This window comes from Ranitomeya imitator, chromosome 9, assembly GCF_032444005.1.
Source record: "Ranitomeya imitator isolate aRanImi1 chromosome 9, aRanImi1.pri, whole genome shotgun sequence".
NCBI classification, from domain to species: Eukaryota; Metazoa; Chordata; class Amphibia; order Anura; family Dendrobatidae; genus Ranitomeya; species Ranitomeya imitator.
This window is the reverse complement of record NC_091290.1, coordinates 137183568-137209553: the sequence shown is the minus strand read 5'-3', so window position 1 is coordinate 137209553 and position 25986 is coordinate 137183568. Positions and strand designations below refer to the sequence as shown.

Here is a 25986-nt window from a genome sequence, read left to right as displayed (position 1 = left end):
TACTAACCAACTAAAATATTAAGATTTTGTGATACTCTGTTTGGAGATGTTTATGCTACATATGCCAACAAATGTGAACTGCAATCTGCCAAGGATTATATTAGCAGGTCACGATAAAGGATTGAATTTGTATCGTGAGAAATTTGGAGTCTTAAAAAAATAAGCAGAAAATTGTGTGTGTATAACAAATGCCAAAGAGGGGGGTGCTCTACTTCAAAGGAAAGGGGCTTCAAAGTGGAGAAACCAGTCCTCTCATACTGTTCATCTATAAGCTTTGATATTTTGACAAGACCACCCTTTCAAGTAATTCAAAACCACTATTGTCTATTTTTATCACATTTTCACATAAGATACATCCTATATTATACTTTAGAGCTGTACTCACTGTTCAGTTGGTGAAATTACTCAGATTCAGTACTGGATAAGTAATATAACGTAGTGACTGCACCAGCAGAATAATGAGTGCAGCTCTGGAGTATAATACAGGATGTAACTCAGGATCAGTAATGTAATGTATGTACACAGTGACTGCACCAGCAGAATAGTGAGTGCAGCTCTGGGGTATAATGCAGGATCACTAATGTAATGTATGTGCTCAGTGACTCAGCTCTTTATTAAGAATTATTGACCCCCCCAGGGGAACATGAGGTGAAGCACTGCCCTCTGTAGCTACCGTACATTACTATCCTGAATAACAGACTTTTCTTCCCGGCTGTTTGTGTTTTAAGTCACCAGGTAAAATGATCTGTTCACATTCCCCCTGAGAAGGACGATGATGACGGCTGCCAAGTTGTTCATTCCTGCGGCTGATGCATATGTTGTCGGTGTTTATATCAGTCTGATGGGAGCGCTGCTCTGGATGTGACTCAGCCAAATATTTATAAGTAAAGGACATAAAACTTCAGTGCGCTAAATTTATAAATATAATTCCTTGTTGCCAGGATCCGGAGACTAGAAGATTGTAGGACTGAAGGAGAGATAAGTCTGATAAAGACACAAGGATAAATATGGTCACTAAAGAGACATTGCCAAAGATCTGGGGGTCCCAGTGTGGAATTTACTCTAGGGGGTGCGCAGTCTACATAGCAATCTACAGTCCCAAACTGCCAGACGTTCTATAGCACTAGATGCCGTGTTATCAGGGCGACACTAAATACTAAGCCAAAGCCTTAATGGGGCAGAGCTGCAAAACAATGTGGATAATAAATATATCAAGAAAGTGAATATCTTGAAATTAATATACAGTATGTTAAATCTACAGAGGGGTGAGGAGGAAATAGCTAAAAATATAATTAATTGATAGATGAAAAATTGTTAAAATTTATACATTAAAAAAGTGGGGGGAAAACACAAAGGAAAGTTGATGACAAAGGTATCAGGTAAAGGAAAGTGCTGTATATACAGATAGATAATAGATGATAGATAGATAGATAGATAGATAGATAGATAGATAGATAGATAGATAGATAGATAGATAGATAGATAGATAGATAGATAGATATAGTAGAAAAAAGGAACAGCACAACGCCTGTACTTATCTGTAGGTGCAGGGCCCCAGGCAACCAGTCCAACGATTGCAATAGATTCACAGAGATTCAAAAAAGAGGCAGCACTCCATTGTTAAAGTGAAAAAAGTGGAAGGTTTTAATCAACCCACATAGCCGGGCGACGTTTCAGCTCCATCTGAGCCTTTTTCAAGCCTAGATAGATAGATAGATAGATAGATAGATAGATAGATAGATAGACAGATAGATAATAGATAAATAATAGAAAGATAGATAGATAGATAGATAGATAGATAGATAGACAGATAGATAATAGATAAATAATAGAAAGATAGATAGATAGATAGATAGATAGATAGATAGATAGATAGATAGATAGCTGATAGATAGACAGATAGATAATAGATGGATAATAGATAGATAGATCATAGATAGATAGATAGATAGATAGATAGATAATAGATGGATAATAGATAGATAGTATACAGATAATAGATGGATAGATAGATAAATAGATAGATAGATAGATGATAGATAGATAAATAGATAGATGATAGATAGATAAATGGATAGATGATAGATAGATAAATGGATAGATGATAGATAGATAAATGGATAGATAATATATAGATAGATAGATAGATAAATAGATAGATGATAGATAGATAAATGGATAGATAATATATAGATAGATGGATAATAGATCATAGATAGATAGATGGATCATAGATAGATAGATAATAGATAGTGTCACGCTCACGCCTTTGACTGGTGGGCGGGAGCTCGGGGGGTTTGTGGCCCACCTGTGCCACAAACCAGACTACCCTGGAAGGGGCGTGACTTTGACAGCTGCCTGGTTTTTCACTGGAGCCTCTAATGGTGAGGTCAGGCTTGTGCAGCAGGCAGCTGCCAGGTGCTACTCCAGGGTGGTGTCTGGCTGTGGCTGCTGATCCCACTTGGGAGACAGGAACACTAGGATTGGTGCGGGAATCAGGCAGGACTGGCAGATGAGCACGGATGAGATTCAGACGAGTAGGCTGGCACGGCTGAGACACAGAGCTGGCAGAGACACGGCAGAGAATACAGGGCTGGCAGGAATACGGCAGAGAACACAGGGCTGGCAGGCACATGGCAGAGAACACATGACTGGCAGGAACACGGCAGAGAACACAGGGCTGGCAGGAACACGGCAGAGAACACAGGACTGGCAGGCACACGGCAGAGAACACAGGGCTGGCAGGAACACGGCAGAGAACACAGGGCTGGCAGGCACATGGCAGAGAACACAGGACTGGCAGGAACACGGCAGAGAACACAGGACTGGCAGGAACGGTGTATGAAGGTGTGGTGTATGAAGGAATAGGTAGGGACCTGTTCACACAGGAGTTGCAGGTATGGATAGAATGTATGAAGGAACAGGTTGGGACCTGTTCACACAGGAAGAGAACCGCAAGGCTGTGGACAGGAGTGGTAAGCAATAAAAGCTAAGCAGAGCAGAACCACAAGGAATATGGAGAGGAGCTGCAGCAAGAGATTTCTGCAGCAGCAAAGCAGAGCAGAACCGCAAGGAATGCGGAGAGGAGCTGCAGCAAGAGATTACTGCAGGCGCAGAAGCTAAGCAGAGCAGAGCCACAAGGAATGTGGAGAGGAGCTGCAGCAAGAGATTACTGCAGGCGCAGAAGCTAAGCAGAGCAGAGCCACAAAAAATGTGGAGATGAGCTGCAGCAAGAGATTACTGCAGCCGCAGAAGCTAAGCAGAGCAGAGCCACAAGGAATGTGGAGAGGAGCTGCAGCAAGAGATTACTGCAGGCGCAGAAGCTAAGCAGAGCAGAGCCACAAGGAATGTGGAGAGGAGCTGCAGCAAGAGATTACTGCAGAAGCTAAGCAGAGTAGAACCGCAAAGAATACGGAGAGGAGCTGCAGCAAGAGATTAATGCAGAAGCAGAGCAGAACCGCAGAAGTGCGGAGCAGAGGTAAAGCCACAAAGCTACAGAGCAGGCAGAGCCGCAAGAGTGCGGAGCAAAAGCAGACTGATAACACAAGGAAAGACACAGCAGGGAAGGAAGCCACAGACAAGGAGACCGAGATAGGACAAAGTACAGACATGGCAATGGAACAAGACACAAGGACAAAGACACAGGGACCAGGATATTCTGCCTCCTGGAGGGCGGACAACAAGATCAAGGCAAGGCAAGGAGAAAAGCCTCCAGAGAGGGAGTAACACAGAGCAAGGCCTGGCAAACTCAGAAGCTAAACACAAACTGAGATAACACATTGCACAGGCCCAGTCCACAGGGTGGAGCTGCACTATATACTAGAGGCCTCTTGGTAATTGGTCAGGAACAGATTAGACAGGTGCACCTGATATCTATAAGAACCAGAGAGTTCAGGCGCCGTCCTCCTATACTCCTATACACACAGCCAGGAAGCATGCAGAGGGCAGAGGCACAGAATATGGCTCTGGCTAGAAACAGAAACCGCAACATGACCTAAAGCAGTGGGTAAGATAGTGTGAGAGATGAGAGGCCATGCCGTGATGCCAGCAGAGTTGTTACAGAGAGACAGATAGATAATAGATGGATAATAGATATATATTTTTCCAATTTGACCCCTTGAGAAAGCCAAAGGCGAAACGCATATCGGAGCTCATTAGTCCTGATATTTGTGTTGATCTCTTTTAATTATGGTGGTGTGTACATACAGTATATGTCTATCTATTATCTATCCTTCTATCTATTATTTATCTACTATTTCTATATCTGTTATATCCATCTATCTATCTATCTATCTATCTATCTATCTATCTATCTATCTATCTATCTATCTATTATATACATGCCATAATTAAAAGAGATTAACACAAACATCAGGACCCCAGGGCTCCGTCATACATTTTGCCTTTGGCTTTCTCAAGTGGTCAAATTGGAATAATGTGGTCAAAGCTGAAGCTGGATGGATCCAATAAACAGACCAGCTTCAGCGCAGCGCTTACAAACTCTAAAGCAAAAAACTTCTAAGTGCGTGCTCCTTGCCTACCAGCCCGGCCACCTCTGATTGACTGCCAAGGTGGGTGGTAGCCTAGTCCTGGAGCTGTCAGCTGTAAAAAATTAAAAATCCTTCTGTTTTGGAGATCCGAAAGGATTTTTAATAAGAGTTAAATTGCGTTGTAATCACTCAAAGCCAAATTATAAAAAAAGAGGAAGGAAGACGCTCATCGGTTGATGTGAAGAATTGCCATCTCTTCTTTGATGCCGCTTACGAGAGCGCTCAGATTTCCAAGATGGGATTTTATTTAATGTTTAATGGGTAGAAAATTGTCATTACTTATAAAATCGGGAGTTATATTCTCTTCCTGCCGCTTTTATCTGCTCGCTTCATAAATATTTTAAAGCTTTAAAAGGTAGTATTCATCTCTCAGGGAGCAAAGAGGCTATAACCCCTGGCTGGGCATCGGAGAGATTCTTCACCCAAAAGTTTCCAATCAATAAACCATGGAATATCACAAAATGAATCAATACACAACAGAAAAAACAAAAAAGTTTCTGGGGTCCACAAATGCAAATTGATAAAACTCTGAGAAAATTATGATAAATATAAAAAATATGCTCACTAAAATCCAGTTTGGTGAGATCTAAAAAAAAAAAAAAAAATTATATATATATCCGCGCGGAGAAATAGTCTCTGATGGAAAACAAAGCACTTAATGCGAGGTTATTGGAAAATGGGTGGGTGTCCGTAATAAACGCGTGTAAAGCCGTCGTGCTGTTTAATTCTACTTAATCCAAAAAAGCCATTAATAAAGAGACAAAAACTCGGATAATTGGATAATTGGATAAATAATGTATCTTTTTTTTCCGTTTGGGTAAAGTATTCAGCACGCGGTGCCATTTCACGGTAATTAGTGTAAATAAGGCCGCCCTTGTATAGTCAACTATTGTCTGCTCTCGTCTCGGTCCAAATACTTTTTTTTTACGATATTGTAATTTCTGCTATTTCCCATTCCTTTAAATGAGCAATAAATACTATATGGCAACTTACAACTCCCAGCGACTCCTGATTGCTTCAGGAGTTATAATGTTTCTCTGTGCACTACTAGGGGATTGACCACTTGGGACATTATTATTTTTACTTAAATACATGTATATATGGGTAAAAAAAAAATGTTTGCACTTGGGTTCCATTGAAAATTTCACACAATTTGGCTTTTACAGGTTTTTCTTTTCCTGCACTTTCTACTTTGATGAGATCTGTGGTCATAAATCAGCCGAAAAGAGCTAAATAAAAAACATAAGAGTTAGAAACTCTTCTGTCAAACCATCAAAACATCTTCAAACCCTTCTCTATAGACTTAACTGTTCTTAGCTCCTTAAGTGCCCAAGGGTGTACTACTGTAAATTGCTCAGGAAGATTAATACACATCTTGATACACTCCTGTGGTGTGATATAAGATATAAATATCAACATGCTTATCCAATGCTGCCCGCTCTCTACTTTCTGGACTCCTCTTAAAATGCAGTTTAATGCCACCCAACCAATCTGGGTAAGATGAGTTTATCGGCTGAGTGGGCATTTCTTAGAATTTCCTGCCGAACTAGGAAGTAGAATCTACCAAGTGGCCGGTAAGCATGAGGACAGGAGTGGCAAGAGACTTTAAGAAAATTCACTGACCCTTTTATCCAACTTTTTTCACACACTGAACAACACTATTAAGGGTCGGTATGGGGACCTCTTAACTTATGTATTTTTTAGGTGTATCCATATACATGGCCCACCCAGGTTTTTCCATATAAATGGCCCACCATGTAGATCGGTGGGATTCTGAGACCCCCAACTATGGCTCAAATGGCCTCGAGTATAAACCTTTTTTATTTATTTAACTTTATACTTAAATTTATTTACTGTTTTTTTAGTTATTCTTTTTTAGTTATTCTGAGCCGTAATTATACGGTGGATGTCAGGAATGGGTTAAAGACAAGTATATGTCTGCCTAAATCTTTGGCGAGAACGTAAATGAATTCTAGAGATCTGTTGGATTTCGACGGATCATTCTTGAAACCATTTCTTCAATATTTCTACTACTAATAAAGTTTTCTCTTTCTACTAACGGAAGACTATACTCTCTGCAATCATTGGAGTTCCCACTTTGGATCATGCCTTTTTTGATAAAGTTTCCCACTGCTGAGAATCCCAACGATCATCTGTGTACAATTTTTTTAGCAGCGCCAAATGAGGAATTACATTCCAATCAATGTGCTGCCTGTGTAGCACAGGACAGGGCAAGGTCCTCCAGAGCGAGAGACACTCTTGGTAAACACCTTTCTTTGGTCAATAGATGAATTTCCTTCTCCTAACTTAGAATTCAGTAAGAAGATACATGGAAATGAGTTTTAAAAATTCAACACTCCCTTTTAAAATCCAAATCCCAAGGGGGTAAAAAAATCTCATTAATGACAAACTTCTCCTGTACTTTCCGAGCCTTTGACCCTTGGAGGCAACAAGTCTCAAGAATAGGATTTGCTCTGCCTGTAAGGGCTCCATTATCGTGAGGGATTATTCAAATATGGAGGAACCAGGTATCAATTCCTCTCCAGTCTAATGACGGCAGGATAATCACATTCATAGATACAATGCTGCGGGAATCTGCTTTGTGGCAGAGGTAATAACGTGGCGCTTTATGAAACCAGGAGGCTTGGAGTGCAGAGCAAGGGAGGGGATCATAATTACATTCGTCAGGTCTAAAGACAGAAGAAAACCCATCTCGTAAGGTCAATTAGGACGGCGGTCCGGGAACAATAGACATGGTCTGCCCGTTCTCCTTCTTAGAACTGAAAAATGGGGATTTTTTTTTTTACATCAACTATTGAAAAGTGTTCCAAAAACATAAAGAAAGCCTCCGCACGAGTCAGAAGGAGACGAGGAAGAAAAGATTCTGAATTTAAGATTATGCTGAGAATACATGACATGACTAAGATCAGAGCCCAGGTGAATAGTCGCGTACATTGAATTTTTGGTTCAATCTCTCTCACACTTATCTATCGAGACAGGGTTTTCATTTTTAGTGATTTGCGTCATGTGCATGCAGCAAAATGGAAGCTTTCGGAACCCTTGTTTTGCTGGGGTTGGGAAGTAGTACAATTTTAAAAAATATATATTATATTCAACTCTCACCTTGAGAGGTCCCACAGCTTAATACATTTGTGAAGACCTCCTCATTAACCTTAGCCCACTGCTTTCAGAGGCCAACATGGGCAACGCCATGAAGAGACCTTCACAAGGGAACGTCACACTGGATTATGGTGTGGCGTTATGTAATGTATGGTAGCCGGACCCCTCTGGTCTTCATTCTGTGGCACTAACAGTTTGGTGACACACAGTTTTTTTTGGGTGGAACCATTTCTCTAAAAAGAACCATTTTTAAAAGGACAACCCTAGGCCACATGTTACTCATGTTACTGTGAGTAGCCTGCATGGCCTAAATGTGCTCCCATGGCCTGCAGCGTCTCCGGACTTGTCTCCATCCAGCACATCTGGGACATCATCGGTTGGTGATGACACAGGAAGCTGCCAGCAGTGGATCTTCATGATTTGCCCAAGGGCATTCAGCAACTGAACGTTCCTCAGATGACCAGTAATAACCTCAGTGACAGCAGCCAAGGCTGGAAGGGCCGAGATTTTTGCACGAGGCTCCGACTCCAGACTGAATACGGTAAATCCAAATGTTTTGAAAATGTTGTTTCTATTTTTTGACCATTTGCAGATTAGTGACGTCTCCATCCTGTGATTTCCATAATTCCACGTCTTTTCCTTAGTGGTTTTACAATTTTAGTGTTAATATCACATATATACAGTTGTGCACAAAAGTTCACATACCCTGGCAGAATGTTTGCTTTCTTAGCCTTTTTTTCAGAGAATATGAATGATCACACCAAAACTTTTTCTCCACTCATGGTTCGTGGTTGGGTGAAGCCATTTATTGTCAAACTACGGTGTTTTCTCTTTTCAAATCATAATGACAACCCAAAACATCCAAATGACCATGATCAAAAGTTCACATACCCTGGTGATTTTGGCCTGATAACATGCACAGAAATTGACACAAATGGGTTTGGCTACTAAAGGTAACATCCTCACCTGTGACCTGTTTGCTTGTAATCAGTGTGTATGCATAAAAGCTGAGTGAGTTTCTGGGATCCAGACAGACTCTTGCATCTTTCATCCAGCCACTGACTTTCTGGATTGTTTGTCAAGGGGAAAGCAAAAGAATTGTCAATGGATCTATGGGAAATGGTAGTTGAACTGTATAAGTTAGGAAAGAGATACAAAAAGATATCCAGGGAATTGTTAATGTCAGTAAGCAGCGTTCAAACTGTGATTAGCGAATGGAAAATCAGAAGCTCTGTAAAAACAAAACCACGGTCAGGTAGACCAACAAAAATGTCATCCACAACTGCCAGGAAAATTGTTCGGGATGCAAAGAAAAACCCACAAATAACATCAACTAAAATACAGGACTCTCTGAAACTTGAAGAAAAATGGGCTGCATGGTCGAGTCGCCAGAAGAAAGCCATTACTGCGCAAATGCCACAAAGCATCTCGCCTGCAATACACAAAACAGCACAGAAACAGGCCTCGAAACTTCTGGAACAAGGTAATTTGGAGTGATGAGACCAAAATTCAACTTTTTGGCCACAACCACAAAGGTTACATTTGGAGAGAGGTCAACAAGACTTATGATGAAAGGAACACCATTCCTACTGTAAAGCACGGAGGTGGATCGCTGATGTTTTGGGGATAGCACAGGAAACATGGTCAAAGTTGAAGGAAAGATTAATGCAGCACGTCAACAGCAAATACTGAAGGGAAATTTGCACTCATCAGCCCAGAAGCTGTGCATGGGACGTACTTGGACGTTCTAACATGACAACAATCCAAATCACAAGGCCAAGTCGACTTGTCATTGGCTACTGCAGAACAAAGTGAAGGTTCTGGAGAGGCCATCCCAGTCTCCAGACCACAATATCATTGAACCACTCTGGGGAGATATCAAGGGTGGAGTTCGTGAAAGACAGCCCATGAATTTACAGGAATTGGAGGGTTTTTGCCAAGAGGAGTGGGCAGCTTTACCATCTGAGTTTTGGTGCTATCATTCACAATCTCTGAAAAAAGACGAGGAAAGCAAAAATTCTGTCAGGGTATGTAAACTTTTGAGCCCAACCGTAAATATATGTATGTATATATATATATATATATATATATACTGCTCAAAAAATAAAGGGAACACAAACAACAGAATATAACTCCAAGTATATCAAACTTCTGTGAAATCAAACTGTCCAATTAGGAAGCAACACTGATTGACAACCAATTTCACATGCTGTTGTGCAAATGGAATAGACAACAGATGGGAATTATTGCCAATTATCAAGACACCCTCAATAAAGGAGTGGTTCTGCAGGTGGGGACCAAAACCACATCTCAGTACCAATGCTTTCTGGCTGATGTTTTGATCACTTTTGAATGTTGGTTTTGCTTTCACACTCGTGGTAGCATGAGACAGACTCTACAACCCACACAAGTGGCTCAGATAGTGCAGCTCATCCAGGATGGCACATCAATGCGAGATGTGGCAAGGTTTGCTGTGTCTGTCAGCGTAGTGTCCAGAGGCTGGAGGCACGATCAGGAGACAGGCCAGTACACCAGGAGACGTGGAGGGGGCCGTAGGAGGGCAACAACCCAGCAGCAGGACCGCTGCCTCAGCCTTTGTGCAAGGAGGAACAGGAGGAGCATTGCCAGAGCCCTGCAAAATGACCTCCAGCAGGCCACAAATGTGCATGTGTCTGCACAAACGGTTAGAAACCAATTCTAAGAGGATGGTCTGAGTGCCTGACATCCACAGATGGGGGTTGTGCTCACAGCCCAACACCGTGTAGGACAATTGGCATTTGCCACAGAACACCAGGATTGGCAAATTCACCACTGGTGCCCTGCGCTCATCACAGATGAAAGCAGGTTAACACTGAGCACATGTGACAGATGTGACAGAGTCTGGAGATGCCGTGGAGAGCGATCTGCTGCCTGCAACATCCTTCAGCATGATCGGTTTGGCAGTGGGTCAGTAATGGTGTGGGGTGGCGTTTCTTTGGAGGGCCGCATAGCCCTCCATGTGAACTCCAGAGGTAGCCTGACTGCCATTAGGTACTGAGATGAGATCCTCAGACGCCTTGTGAGACCATATGCTGGTGCTGTTGGCCCTGGTTCCTCCTAATGCAGGACAATGCCAGACCTCATGTGGCTGGAGTGTGTTAGCAGTTCCTGCAAAATGAAGGCATTGAAGCTATGGACTGACCCACCCAATCCCCAGACTTGAATCCGATTGAACACATATGGGACATCATGTCTCGCACCATCCACCAACGTCACGTTGCACCACAGACTGTCCAGGGGTTGGCGGATGCTTTAGTCCAGGTCTGGGAAGAGATCCCTCAGGAGACCATCCGCCACCTAATCAGGAGTATGCCCAGGCATTGTCAGGAGGTCATACAGGCACATGGCGGCCACACACCCTACTAAGCACCATTTCCTTGTCTTGAGGCATTTCCACTGAAGTTGGATCAGCCTGTAACTTAATTTTCCACTTTGATTTTGAGCATCATTCCAACTCCGAACCTCCGTGTGATATTAGTTGTGATTTATGGTGATCATTTTTAGGTTTTATTGTTCTCAACACATTCCACTATGTAATGGATAAAGATTTACAACTGGAATATTTCATTCAGTGATATCTAGGATGTGGGATTTTAGTGTTCCCTTTATTAAGTATATATATATATATACACACACACACAAGAATTACCATGACTAATTTAGACAATTCCGTGCATCGTATGTAAACACGTGCATATAAAGTGCTGCACGTGTGTGATAAAAATAACAAATTATCCATGAATCATTTATGAAATGCATCCATCCATAAGTGCAGAATACCTATTTGCAGCACAATTGATTAAAAATCCACATCAGTGGTATAATGGCTTACCTAATTCTGTCAAATATTACAAGCTCCCTCTTAAGGGGGGTTGTCTGCACGGTGCATGTAAAAATAAGCAACTTTGTATTTTCCCTCTTATTAAAAATCCTCAAGAAGGTTTACTGGCCACTTCTGCAGTCTGAGACGGCCAGTTTCCTAAGCAAGAAGGGCAGCGCTTGCAAGGTCTTTGCTATAGAGCTTGTAAGCACTGCCCAGAAGCTGGCCGGACAGCTTTATTACCCCTGCAATTGTCTGTTGCTGCTGAAGGAAAGCTGTCTGTGCTAACACCCTGGGAGTGTGCAAAGCTCAGACCAGCGGCACAAACATGCTACTGGTCCGAGCTGTCAATCTTCAGGAGATCACCGCCCCCCAGCAAGCAGGAAGATGGAAGGCTATGGAACGGTGTGCAGCTTTAGAAAAAAACTTTTTTAAAGAGGTATTTACATCACTGTTCACTCCTGCATCGGAGATGAGAGATGCAGATGAAGCTAGGTCTTGTAAGATTGACAGATTTGTTGCACTTGTCCTGTCCATTAGAATATGACACGCACAAATAGCTGCCATTCATACACACATCTCAGCAGATTTCTAGGATCATAACATCATCCACATCTCTCACCTTCGATGTTTAAGTGAGCTGTGCCATAAAACCCTTTCAGATGGAGTAGATCTTTATCCATCCCTTTGTCTTACCCCCAATTACAGATTTTTTGCTGCGCGCAGTGCATCATGTTGCAGATTTTTCCCTTTTGCACTGCCCAATGGTGATTTGGTTGCAAATCCACAACTCCTGTTAATCGGTATTTGTCAGGGCATGCTGGGAGTTGTAGTATTACTGAAGAACGTCTGCAGTGCATATGGCTGTGACTGACACTCTGGATGTTTCTGCTTGTATTTATACACTGCAGAACAACAAGAGCCTTCATATTCTTCCAGCTTTCAAGGTTTTCAGGGGAGATCTCTTGTCATCCGCTCGTCTAATCCGACAGCAGAAAGGTTACGCTTCTGGCTGATAAATGATTTTAATTAATATTTATGATATGTGTTTACACATTAGGGGAGCAGCACTATCTGTCCCCAGCACCGGTACTGCGGCTTATCTGGAGCAATGTCATCTGCAGAAGGGGCTACACTGATTCACGAGCGGACTCATCCCTGAGACCCTTAAGGGCACCCCAGATCACAAGGTTGTACCGACTGTGCAACTGCCATGGGGCCATGTAAAAAGTGAATGGGAGCAGCTCAAGTTGGTGACATTACTACTGACTGGTTTGTAGAGACCCAAGAAATAAAGAAACAACTGGGTAGAGGACAAAAATGGTCCATTTATAGCCGGATTATGTGAATGTAAATCCTTACTTTTCCTTTAAGTCAGGATGAGTGGCATGAGATCAGGTTGAGCCCACCGAGGTCACCGCACTTCAGCCCGGCTGGGAACATAGCCTCAGTGACAAGCAGTAAACTCGATGACGTCACCACTGGTCACTGATGCTGCACTCGCAGCAGCGCATTCTCCACTGGTTTTCAGCCTGGATGGTTGCATCTTGGCACTGTCCAAGTTGAAAACAATTTATCACAGATATGGATTACAGCGTGGGACAGAACGACAGATAGGTGAGGAATATGGTTGTTTTAATTTTTTTTTTACAGGAGACCATGGCTTCAGTGGAATGAGCAATGATGAGTATTTTTGCTGCTTACTATTTACTTTTTTTTTTACAGGTGACCAGGGATTCAATGTAATAGGCGTCAGGTGAGTGTAACTGTGTTTGTTATTTTTAAATGCAAAAAGAAAATTGTGATTTCTTTTTATTTCCAATAAATGACTTTATTCTTGCTGTGTCTTTATTTACAAGATATCTATAGGATTAGTAATGTATAGGTGTCTTATAGACGCCTCTTCATTACTAACCTGTGGGCTTGCTGTCAGCTGACAATACAAAAATGACAGATGAAAAATAACGGAGACAGATGAAAACACACTGATGTAAAAACATGGACATGGATGTAAAGAAAAATGAATATTGGAATGAAAAACTAAGTTTTTTTCTTAATGAAAAATAGACAATTTTATATATTATTGGCTGAATCAAATAACTTTCAGAAACCCCTAAACTGTTGGCAACATAATAATACAAAGATGAGATTTAACAGAAGAAATTATTCCTTTTCTGATCCTTCGCACAACGAATCCAATGTCACCCGATAGACCCCACTGACTTAATAATAAAGCATCAAATCTTACGCTGTACACATGATTCAGCTGCCTTCTTGCCACTTGCGTCAAAGTAAAAGAGAAGAGACGTGCTATGCAAATATCATCACACCATTATCGTAGAGCCATTCTGTAGGCACTTGCCACCGTGCAGATAGAGACTTGAAAAGTACAGATCCTCCAGTGGCAGTGTGAGCAAAGCCCAACTTCTTTTGGGTTCTACTGCACAAGTCACAGCAAAAAAAAAGAAGACGCCATCATGATTTATAATGCCACGTGATCAGCCTGCACAGATATTTTTCCCAGTGGATGGGTAACGTACAAGACAATGTGGTCTACTGTGTAGTAATGGGAGGAGGTGATAGATGTGTAGGAAGATTTATCTCCAGCTTTGTGTCTCTGTCAGTTCTCACCTCCAAATCTCCTCTTCTTGTCCATCCCTGGGTCCCCAAGAAGTTAATTTGGGATATGAAAACCAAACAGAATGGTCTTTGAGACAGGAACCAGTCCCCGCTTTGCTGGCAGGGTTAAGTGCACCACTTGAAATCTTGCAACAACATTTTCATAATCCGCTTACACCCTTTTCCAAACACAGTGTATATTGCTTGCTGAGATCTAATTATAGATTTTTCTCAGCCATTGGTCCCACTGGAAACAATCCCCGGCTGTGCATTGTGCAAGGAAGGTCAGGGGACGGAGGTAAACCATTTCACTAAACTGTGGAGACATGTAACAGGTATGATTCTCACCAGATCCCAAAATCCAATCCTGACAGATTTCCTAGATCCAGATCTCAGATGCCAGAAAACAACATGAGGGTAACAATGACTAAAATATATAAAATGGAGAAAGGAGTGGACAAAGGGATCATCATGTAGTGACAGAGGAGTCGAGAGATTAAGGATCACGGCGCAACAAGTAAACAAATCGGCAAAGAGGTGTCCGCCCAGTAGGTGCCGTACCGATGATAGAGGTGGATTATGACTGATTGGTTAAACGTCCATAATAAGTTAAAACGCAATACAAATAATATATAACTGCTATAATACTGCCCCTATGTACAAGACTATAACTACTATAATACTGCTCCTATGTACAAGAATATAACTACTATAATACTGCCCCTATGTACAAGAATATAACTACTATAATACTGACCATATATAGAAGAATATATCTACTATAATACTGCTCCTATGTACAAGAATATAACTGCTATAATACTGCCCCTATGTACAAGAATATAACTACTATAATACTGCCTCTTATGTACAAGAATATAACTATTATAATACTGCCCTATGTACAAGATTATAACTACTATAATACTGCCCCTATGTACAAGAATATAACTACTATACTACTGCCCCTATGTACAAGAATATAACTACTATAATACTGCCCTTTATGTACAAGAATATAATTACTATAATACTGCTCCTATGTACAAGAATATAACTACTATAATACTGACCATATATAGAAGAATATATCTACTATAATACTGCTCCTATGTACAAGAATATAACTGCTATAATACTGCCCCTATGTACAAGAATATAACTACTATAATACTGCCTCTTATGTACAAGAATATAACTACTATAATACTGCCCTATGTACAAGATTATAACTACTATAATACTGCCCCTATGTACAAAAATATAACTACTATACTACTGCCCCTATGTACAAGAATATATCTACTATAATACTGCCCGTATGTACAAGAATATAATTACTATAATACTGCTCCTATGTACAAGAATATAACTACTTTCATACTGCCCTTATGTACAAGAATATAACTATTATAATACTGGTCCTATGTACAAGAATATAACTACTATAATACTACCCCTATGTACAAGAATATAACTACTATAATACTGCCCCTATGTACAAGAATATAACTACTATAATACTGCCCCTATGTGTTAGGACTGGCGGAACGCACCAAGAGAGATGTAATGGATGCGTTCGCAGTCCGGGGTCCACCGTGCAGGTGAAACCTGCTGCTAGGACATGACAGACGATATGGCGGTACTCATAAGTATACACGCGTGGGTTAAACCTCACCCAGCGTGAAGAAAGCGATCCTGTTGCGTCACAGGATCGCGGTACCGCACATAGAGCGCGAGCAAGTGGTCAGCGAACTAGACCCCAACAGGGATAGTAGTCCGATTAGACCCTTGCTGGCACTACACCACAACTGGGTGTGAAAAGTATATACAATAGAGGCACCGAAGTGCAAACTGTGCCGTGCTGGCAGGCACCACTAAGTACCCAGACATGGGTCAGGAAGCGCACACAGGCGCGTGGCGCCGCACTGGCGGTCACAGCAGAGGACGCTGACACGTGTGTGACACGTTGAGTGTTAAGTCAGGCGCTAGATAGCAGCCATACACCATACGCGAACAATCATACAGTAGGGTAGGGGTATTTAAAGGACGACTTGCACTCACAACAAACACACGTATAAAGTTGTACACTAGCGCATGGCCGTGCGGTCATGCGCAGTTTATATAGCTGCAGGACAGGAAGCGGCCACAGAAACTTTGCCCTTCCAAGACCTGCCAAGAGGACCAATAGAATGCGCTGCAGAGTCTGAGCACATGACCCTCGATCTCCAACGGGAGATCTTGCCCTGGGCATGCTCAGTGTGCGCAGACAAGGACTTAGTCCCAGAGAAGTCCACTCGCTGCTGACCAGTATTGGCTTTAAAGGCAGAAGCTGGAGAAGCAGCAGTAACTCTTCTCACAGAGTCAGACTGAGCGAGACGCTGGGATCGACGTCCCTGCTGAGCAGGCTCCACTGCGGCTGGAGGAGAATGGGAGACCGCAGCGGAGACGGATCGAGATTCCCCCTGTGCAGCAGAGGAAACTCGACTCCTAACATTACCCCCCCTCCTAGGGCCCCCCCCTCCTTGGGCCTCGCTACGTTCGAAGGCAGCAATGAGCTGTGGGGCCCGAATGTTTTCAGCAGGCTCCCATGACCTGTTCTCTGGACCATAACCCTTCCAATCCACCAGATAGAACTTTTTGCCGCGTACCACCTTACACCCCAAAATAGCGTTCACCTCGTAATCATCCGTAGACGAACCCGATGTCCCGGCAGATGACTCGGAAAACCGGGACATGTATACGGGTTTCAAGAGGGACACATGAAAGGTGTCGGTGATACCCAAGCGTGGAGGAAGAGCCAGGCGGTAGACCACAGGATTAACCTGTTCGAGAACCTTGAAGGGACCCAAGTAGCGAGGAGCAAACTTAGTGGACTCAACTCGCAGCCTGATGTTACGGGCGGAGAGCCACACCAAGTCGCCAGGGACAAAAGTCGGAGCAGGGCGCCGATGAACATCGGCGGAGGACCTCATTCTCTCCTTGGAGGCCCGAATGGCATCCTGCGTGCGATCCCAAATGTCCCGTGCCTCCACAGCCCAGTCTGCCACCCTGGGATCAGCGGAAGACACAGGCATGGGCACTGGAACACGCGGATGCTGGCCGTAATTTAAGAGGAATGGAGTCTGACCGGTGGAGTCGGCTACGGCATTGTTAAGTGCAAACTCTGCCCACGGTAGCAAGGATGCCCAGTCATCCTGTCTGGCAGAAACAAAATGTCACAGATATGTGACCAAGGTCTGGTTGGCCCTTTCTACCAACCCATTCGTCTCGGGATGATATGCCGAAGAGAGATTTAACTCAATACTGAGTAAACGACATAGCTCCCTCCAGAATCGAGACGCAAACTGGGGACCCCGGTCACTAACAATTTTGTCTGGCATACCGTGTAAGCGAAAGATATGCTTGATAAACAAGACAGCCAACGCCCGTGCAGATGGTAGCCGTGGAAGAGGCACCAAATGCACCATTTTGGAGAAATGGTCGGTGATCACCCAGATAATGGTGCAATTACGAGACTTGGGTAAGCCCACCACAAAGTCCATCCCGACCATCTCCCAGGGCCTGTCAGCCACGGGCAGAGGGTAAAGCAAACCAGCTGGCCGTTGCCGAGGAGTCTTGTTCCTGGCGCAAGAGACACACGCCCGAACGTACTCCGCGACATCACGAGCCATATGCGGCCACCAGTATGTCCTCGCCAGTAACTCAGATGTCCTTTTAGTACCAAAATGTCCACCCACCCTGGACGAGTGCGCCCAAGAGAGAACCTCCGGCCGCAAACTAGATGGAACAAAAGTCTTGCCCGGGGGCACAGACTCCAGTGAAACTGGGGCCACGGTTCTCAAACTCTCGGTGGGGACAATAAGCCGAGGCTCCTCCTCCTCCTCCGCAGATGACACAACGGAGCGAGAGAGAGCATCGGCCCGAATGTTCTTCTCCCCAGAAAGGAAATGGAGGGTGAAATGAAACCGGGAGAAGAACAAGGACCATCTGGCCTGGCGAGAATTCAACCGCTGAGCTGTCTGCAGATACACCAAATTTTTGTGATCTGTGAAGACTTGGAAGGGAAAACGTGCTCCCTCCAAGAGATGTCTCCACTCCGAGAAAGCCAACTTCATGGCTAGCAACTCCCTGTCCCCGATGGAATAATTCCTCTCTGCTGGTGCGAAGGTCTTGGAGAAAAAGAAGCAAGGATGCTTCCGACCTTGAGCATCCTTTTGGAAGAGGACTGCTCCAGCACCAACAGAAGAGGCATCCACCTCCATGATAAATGGCTTATCAACATCGGGGCGATGAAGTATGGGAGCGCTAGCGAAGTGTGACTTTATAGAGATAAAGGCCTTGGAGACCTCCTCAGACCACAATTTAGGATTTGCCCCCTTCTTGGTGAGGGCAACCAAGGGAGCTACCAAAGTTGAGAAATACGGGATGAACTGGCGATAATAATTGATGAACCCCATAAAGCGCTGCACCGCTTTAAGAGAATGAGGTTCCTGCCAGTCCATCACAGCCTGTAGTTTGGCAGGATCCATAGCCAATCCCTGGGCTGAGATGATGTAGCCTAGGAAAGGTAAGGACTCCTGCTCAAACATGCACTTCTCCAACTTGGCATAGAGGGAGTTTGCCCGTAGGAGGTCGAAGACTTTGCAAACATCTCTCCGGTGGGAGTCAATATCTGGAGAGTAGATGAGAATATCATCCAGATAGACTACGACCGAGGTGGAAAGCATATCCCGGAAGATATCGTTCACAAAGTCTTGGAAAACGGCTGGGGCATTACAGAGCCCAAAGGGCATCACCAGATATTCATAGTGCCCATCCCTGGTGTTAAAAGCCGTCTTCCATTCGTCCCCCTCACGGATGCGAATCAGGTTGTAAGCACCCCGCAGATCTAATTTAGTAAATACCCTTGCTCCCCGAAGCCTATCGAACAGTTCAGATATCAAAGGCAAAGGGTATTTATTCTTAACGGTGATGGCGTTAAGACCCCTGTAGTCTATGCATGGACGCAATTCCCCACTCTTCTTCTGCACGAAGAAGAATCCTGCCCCAGCAGGTGACACTGACTTCCTGATGAACCCTCTTGCCAGATTTTCCTGTATGTACTGTGACATTGCCTCCGTCTCCGGGAGAGATAGCGGATAGACTCGACCCCGGGGAGGCTCAGCACCAGGCAAGAGGTCAATAGGACAGTCATAGGGGCGATGGGGCGGAAGGGTCTCCGCCGCCTTTTTGGAGAATACGTCTGCATATGACCAATACTGCTTGGGGAGAGAGGATAGATCTGCGGATACCTCAGTAGTAGCAACCTGAACGCACTCCCTCTGACACCTACCCCCACAAGATTCACCCCAACCCAGAATTCTGCCTGAGGACCACTCGATATGAGGAGAGTGGTACCGTAGCCAAGGTATTCCCAACAGGATCTCATCAATTCCTTCCGGAATGACGAGCAGAGAAATTATCTCCTGATGAGATAGCGACATGGACAGAGTAAAAGGGATGGTCTGGTGTGTTATCTGTGAGGGCAATGTCGACCCATTCACCACTCGCACCGTTACTGGTTGAGCAAGCATAACCAAGGGTATTGCGTGACGTTGGGCGAAGGCAGAAGACATAAAGTTGCCCTCCGCCCCAGAATCCACGCAGAGCTCTACCGAGTGGGAAAATGAGCCAATAGTAATTGTCCCCTTAAAGGCAAACGTCGCCGTGTCTAGTGTACCTCCACCAACTACCACTAGACGCTGACGTTTCCTCGACCGCTGAGGCCATCTGGTGGCTAGATGTCCTGACTGCTGGCAAACATGACAGACCCTGAGTGCACAAGCGGTCCGGGACTTAGATCCTGCTTGTGACACCTCCCTGGCCTCATGTGACTCAGGAACCAGGACTGGAAATTCAAGAGGTTTGGCAAAAGTAGGAGCCAGCCGAAACCTCTGCCTACACTGGGCTCGCTCTAACCTCCGCTCGGTAAAACGGAGGTCAATTCGAGTGGAGACAGTTATTAACTCCTCCAGTGTGGCAGGAATCTCCCTAGTGGCCAGAGCGTCCTTTACGTGGTCAGCCAAGCCCCTCCAAAATATGGGGATAAGAGCTTTATCCGACCAATCCAGCTCAGATGCTAAGGTGCGGAATTGGACGGCAAAATGACTGACCAAGGACTCACCCTGAGTTAATGCCAGCAATTGGAGCGCAGTATCATGGGTGACTTGAGGTCCTAAAAAGACCTGTTTCAGAGCGCTCAGAAACAGCGGAGCACTCTGCACCACATGATCGCCACGCTCCCACAGCGGCGTAGCCCATTCCAACGCCCTGTCCGACAATAGAGACAAAATAAATCCCACCTTAGCCCGCTCTGTGGGAAAACGTGTAGCCAGGAGCTCGAGATGAATAGAGCACTGACTCACAAATCCCCTACAAAACTTGCTATCACCAGAAAATTTTTCTGGCAGCGGGAGGTGAGATAATGTCGGAACAGGGGTGGCAATGGACATAGTAGCTGCAGCCACGCTGGCAGCCTGTACAGCTACTGCAGTAACATCCACAGCTGAGGTCGCGCTCTCGAGAGCCGCCAACCTACCCTCCAGCTGCTGGATATGCCGCAGAGATTGCTGTATGTCTGTCATCACTAGCCAGACCCTGGCGCTAGTGTAATGTTAGGACTGGCGGAACGCACCAAGAGAGATGTAATGGATGCGTTCGCAGTCCGGGGTCCACCGTGCAGGTGAAACCTGCTGCTAGGACATGACAGACGATATGGCGGTACTCATAAGTATACACGCGTGGGTTAAACCTCACCCAGCGTGAAGAAAGCGATCCTGTTGCGTCACAGGATCGCGGTACCGCACATAGAGCGCGAGCAAGTGGTCAGCGAACTAGACCCCAACAGGGATAGTAGTCCGATTAGACCCTTGCTGGCACTACACCACAACTGGGTGTGAAAAGTATATACAATAGAGGCACCGAAGTGCAAACTGTGCCGTGCTGGCAGGCACCACTAAGTACCCAGACATGGGTCAGGAAGCGCACACAGGCGCGTGGCGCCGCACTGGCGGTCACAGCAGAGGACGCTGACACGTGTGTGACACGTTGAGTGTTAAGTCGGGCGCTAGATAGCAGCCATACACCATACGCGAACAATCATACAGTAGGGTAGGGGTATTTAAAGGACGACTTGCACTCACAACAAACACACGTATAAAGTTGTACACTAGCGCATGGCCGTGCGGTCATGCGCAGTTTATATAGCTGCAGGACAGGAAGCGGCCACAGAAACTTTGCCCTTCCAAGACCTGCCAAGAGGACCAATAGAATGCGCTGCAGAGTCTGAGCACATGACCCTCGATCTCCAACGGGAGATCTTGCCCTGGGCATGCTCAGTGTGCGCAGACAAGGACTTAGTCCCAGAGAAGTCCACTCGCTGCTGACCAGTATTGGCTTTAAAGGCAGAAGCTGGAGAAGCAGCAGTAACTCTTCTCACAGAGTCAGACTGAGCGAGACGCTGGGATCGACGTCCCTGCTGAGCAGGCTCCACTGCGGCTGGAGGAGAATGGGAGACCGCAGCGGAGACGGATCGAGATTCCCCCTGTGCAGCAGAGGAAACTCGACTCCTAACACTATGTACAAGAATATAACTACTATACTACTGCCCCTATGTACAAGAATAAAACTACTATAATACTGCTCTCTATGTCTATGTACAAGAAAATAGCTACTATAACACTACCCCTATGTACAAGAATATCACTACTATAATACTACCCCTATGTACAAGAATATCACTACTATAATACTACACCTATGTACAAGAATATAACTACCATAATACTACCCCTATGTACAAGAATATAACTACTATAATACTGCCCCTATGTACAAGAATATAACTACTATAATACTGCTCCTATGTACAAGAATATAACTACTATAATACTGCTCCTATGTACAAGAATATAACTACTATAATACTGCCCCTGTGTACAAGAATATAACTACTATAATACTGCCCCTGTGTACAAGAATATAACCACTATAATACTGTCACTGTCACGGGGCTACCACGACAGAGAGGTTCCAGAGAACCGCAGCGCTCTGGGCCTCGTTCACACACAGTAAACAGAAGCTCTTCTCCTGTATTTTGACCTGGCTGCTTTGTGCCAGCAGTGCAGGAGTTAACCTTATTTGCTAAGTTGCTGTGAGCTGGGTCTCTCAGCTGAAGTGGATTTTTGTAATCTCCTCCTCTATGTAGACCCAGCCTTGACTACAGCTAGTGTCAGTGATCAGTTCTGCTGCCTGGCTTGGAGGTTGAAGGAGAGTGATATTTGGAGCTTGGAGGTTTATTACAGAGATTGGTGTCTGTTGTTTTGGTTGCTTGTTAATCCTGTTTTCCTTCCTAGTTTTCTCCTTCTCTTCCCTTCTATGTGTACCCTCTGTGGTTGTGTGAGCATTTGGTGAGTTTGAGACTTTTAGTTACCTTGTCTGTATACCCTGATTATTGTTGTGTTTATACACTGGTGCAGTCCTCCTCCCTGGGGGGGAGAGGGGGCCACTTATAGGGCCTGAACAGGAGACAGGGAGACGCTGGCGGCTCGGGCCTCCTAACTATCATAGGTACCCCCAAGATAAGGGAAAGCCACGGCCCCATTATAGTGGTAGGGACAGGTGCGGGTCCCAGTACACCCTCCTGCCCCTTTAACGCCACTTACGGCGTGACAGTCACTGTGTACAAAGAATATAACTATTATAACGCTGCCAGTGTGGATAGAAGTCTACAGGTAGGAGAACTTTCTTCTAGGCTGTCCTGTTCTATTGTTGGCCCTTATATCTTTGCATACCATCTTGATTTCTCACCACTCCTACAATTTGTCACTCACATCAATACTTGGCAGCTTCTATTGCACACGGTATGTGACATGCTTCATTGGGCTGACAGATACACGGGACAGCCTTAAAGATCCTGAAATGAAGAATAACTAGTGGCAGATGGAGCAACTGTTCAATCATTCTGCGCTCTACTTTCACCTGACTTGTGACTTATGAGAGACGTGAGATTGATGCCTTTCACGGCTTCAGATGGGGTCTGGGATTTATAAAGTTGCTGCGGTATTGGGACTTGACAGGCACAGTAAGTGCCTGAAGCTTATCCAATTCATCCCATGCCTTTAAATAAGGGGACTGTTAACCCCTTGGGTCCAAAGCCTCACTGGCACTGCATGAATTAAGGAGTAGTAAGTTGATTTCGTGCCAGATCAAGCCGAGTTGCATTGAGCTTGTTGTTTTTTTCCCCTTTTTTTTGTTAGGTGATTTAAAGATTTCTGCTTTTCTGAGTCTTTGGCAGTTCTCAGATTGATTTTATTTGCTCTGTGGAAGAAAAACCAGTTTAATTAGACTTTATGGAGAGTGATTTCAGATTGTTGATGAACGTATTATTGGGTCGTTTATCATTTTTGTGCTGTTGCTTGATTTAAAATCACAGGTTTAGCGTTTGCAAAATATGCTAGCAATAATTAAATGGAAACAAATGTCAGAGGCATAAACATTCATAGAAACTTTCTGTGCTCGGTAAGAGAGTATAACTGATCATATTTAAGCTTCTTATTTAGTAGTGTGAAGATTAAAGGGTGCAATTATCCAGGGTTGTAAAGCTCAAGAAATCACATAAGTATTAAAGAAAGCACTGCAATGTAACAAAACTGTATTTATTTGTAATACCTCTCCTAACCACCTGGTGTGCTGTTTGGTATGAAGGGTATGTTTTTTCTAAACAGCACACCAGGTGGTTAGAGAAGGTATTACAAGTAAAGTGTATAAAGTGTGGCACAACAGAAAGGGCTCTTATGTGAGCTCATGTAGCACCAATATTCTATTGGTATGCCTAATTGTACTTCTCTGTTGAACTCAATAAATATAGGATACAGCTCAACTTGCAAACTACACCAAAAAAGCTACAAAAAAGATAAATAACCATAAATTCTAGAAACATTTATTTGCAATGCTTAGGGAAACAGGTCAATCTCTTATGGGGCATCTGGACCTTAGCATTTCTTCTAGCAACCAAGCTAGAAAAGTCTTGAGAAGAGCATGGAGGACTTAGCTTGGCTGGAGGACTCAACTTCACCATGATTAACATGGTGGCCCATTTATTTGAATGGAAAAAGTAACTTCCTATAGCTTCCTTTAGTGAAAATTAGCTGCACCCCGGGGGTTCACCAGATGGACCAATTGTGATTGGAAGGGGCTTTGATTTGGGAAGTATCAGGGGACTTACTGCAGAATAGACCATTCCAATTCAGTGTATTTGTACAATCCTTAAACTTTTTCTAAACCCTCTTGAATCGAAAAAAGCCAAAGTTTTGTAAATTTCTGTCTAGACTTTCCAGCATTTCTATCACTTTGTAAAATCTTCCAGTAGAAGTCACTGAAAAGAAACAATTTGGCAATGGAGCACTTTTAATCCCAAGACTGAATTACTATTTTCAACTGAATGACCGGGGCAGCTCGCGAAGGGATGGTGATGAGTGCGTCCTACTTCTATTAATGAAAACCAATAAATGTTTCCATTACATTAGTCTTTATGTCTATGACCCTGTGACTCTTCATCCTGAACCTATAATACCCTCTAGAAAGCCGTCCGCTTGTTGTAATCCACTAACTTAATGGAGCCACTGATATTTTTCCTTAAGTAGTAATTCAGAGCCAAACACGCAAAGAGACAGATGGCCATTACGTTGTCCTTTCGCTGGCCCCATTACATATGGTGAAAAGCAATCAAAAGAAGCTAATGATCTCTTTATTTAGGGTGTATGTTGGTTCTTGATCTTCCATGACTGTTCTGCATCCTGAAACTTTTGGACTTTATGGATGCTATATATGGACATTTTTCTACAAACGGGGTTTGAATGGTCAAAGTACTACTAGTGCCTTAAATGTGTACCCAATCTCTCACCCAATATTATTATTTAACGACCGTCGACTCATTCTAGAGCCATGGTGACTTTATAGATCGATCTTATGCAAGCCTAGATAGGTCCACCAGGGTTTTCTCCGCCATTATCTTAATAGTATCAAGCCATCAGTTTGCTGGTCTTCCTCTTTGGCTTGTTCCTTCTTTTCTTCTGGCCATGATGTCCTTCTCCAGTGATCGCTCTCTTCGTATGATGTGTCCAAGTAGGCAAGTTGTAGCTTGGTGATCCTTACTTTGAGTGACATGTCTGACTGGAATTTTTCAAAAATTGATTTGTTTCCTTTTCTTTCATCCATGGTATTGAGAATGTCCTTCTCCAGCATCACATTTCTAAGGCAGCCGTTCTTCGCCTGTCTTGGTTCTTTATCCTTCAGGATTCGCATCAGTATTTTACCCCAGAAAAGACCAAATTAAGTATGAGCTGTATCTTCATCGCCAGTGAAATGTTCCTTGATTGGAAGACCTTGTCCAGTGACTCCATTGTTGATTTGCCCATAGCTATCCTCCTATTGACTTCAGGGTTGTAGAATTAGCCCATAAGTTCCAAAAGAAATCAACTTCATTTTGGCAATGATTTTGGAGACACTTGCTTGCCCCTATGGTCTATTTCTTATGGGATGATTGGTAAACATGGTTGATTCTAGTGTGGTGATATGTCCAGTTTATGATGAATGCAGAAGTAATTGTATACATGAATTTGTATACTGTATATGGAGGACAGACCGGCCAAATTATAATTTCTGATCCAAGGTACTTTAGTCAGATGCTTTCTACCAAAATACAGAATATTGCAACACTTGTCACACAGCTGCTATAACATAGTGAAGTTACCACTATATCCTGTATGAGGTATTACACCAAGTGCAATGGGTGGC

The 25986-nt window shown here is 43.9% G+C and overlaps 1 protein-coding gene across 1 annotated transcript in view; it reads right to left on the bottom strand.

Moving 5' to 3' along the window:
- The window catches only part of CDH13 (cadherin 13), a 667269-nt gene that overhangs the window by 316651 nt on the left and 324632 nt on the right, over positions 1-25986 (bottom strand). The gene's annotated exons all lie outside the window — the stretch shown is intronic.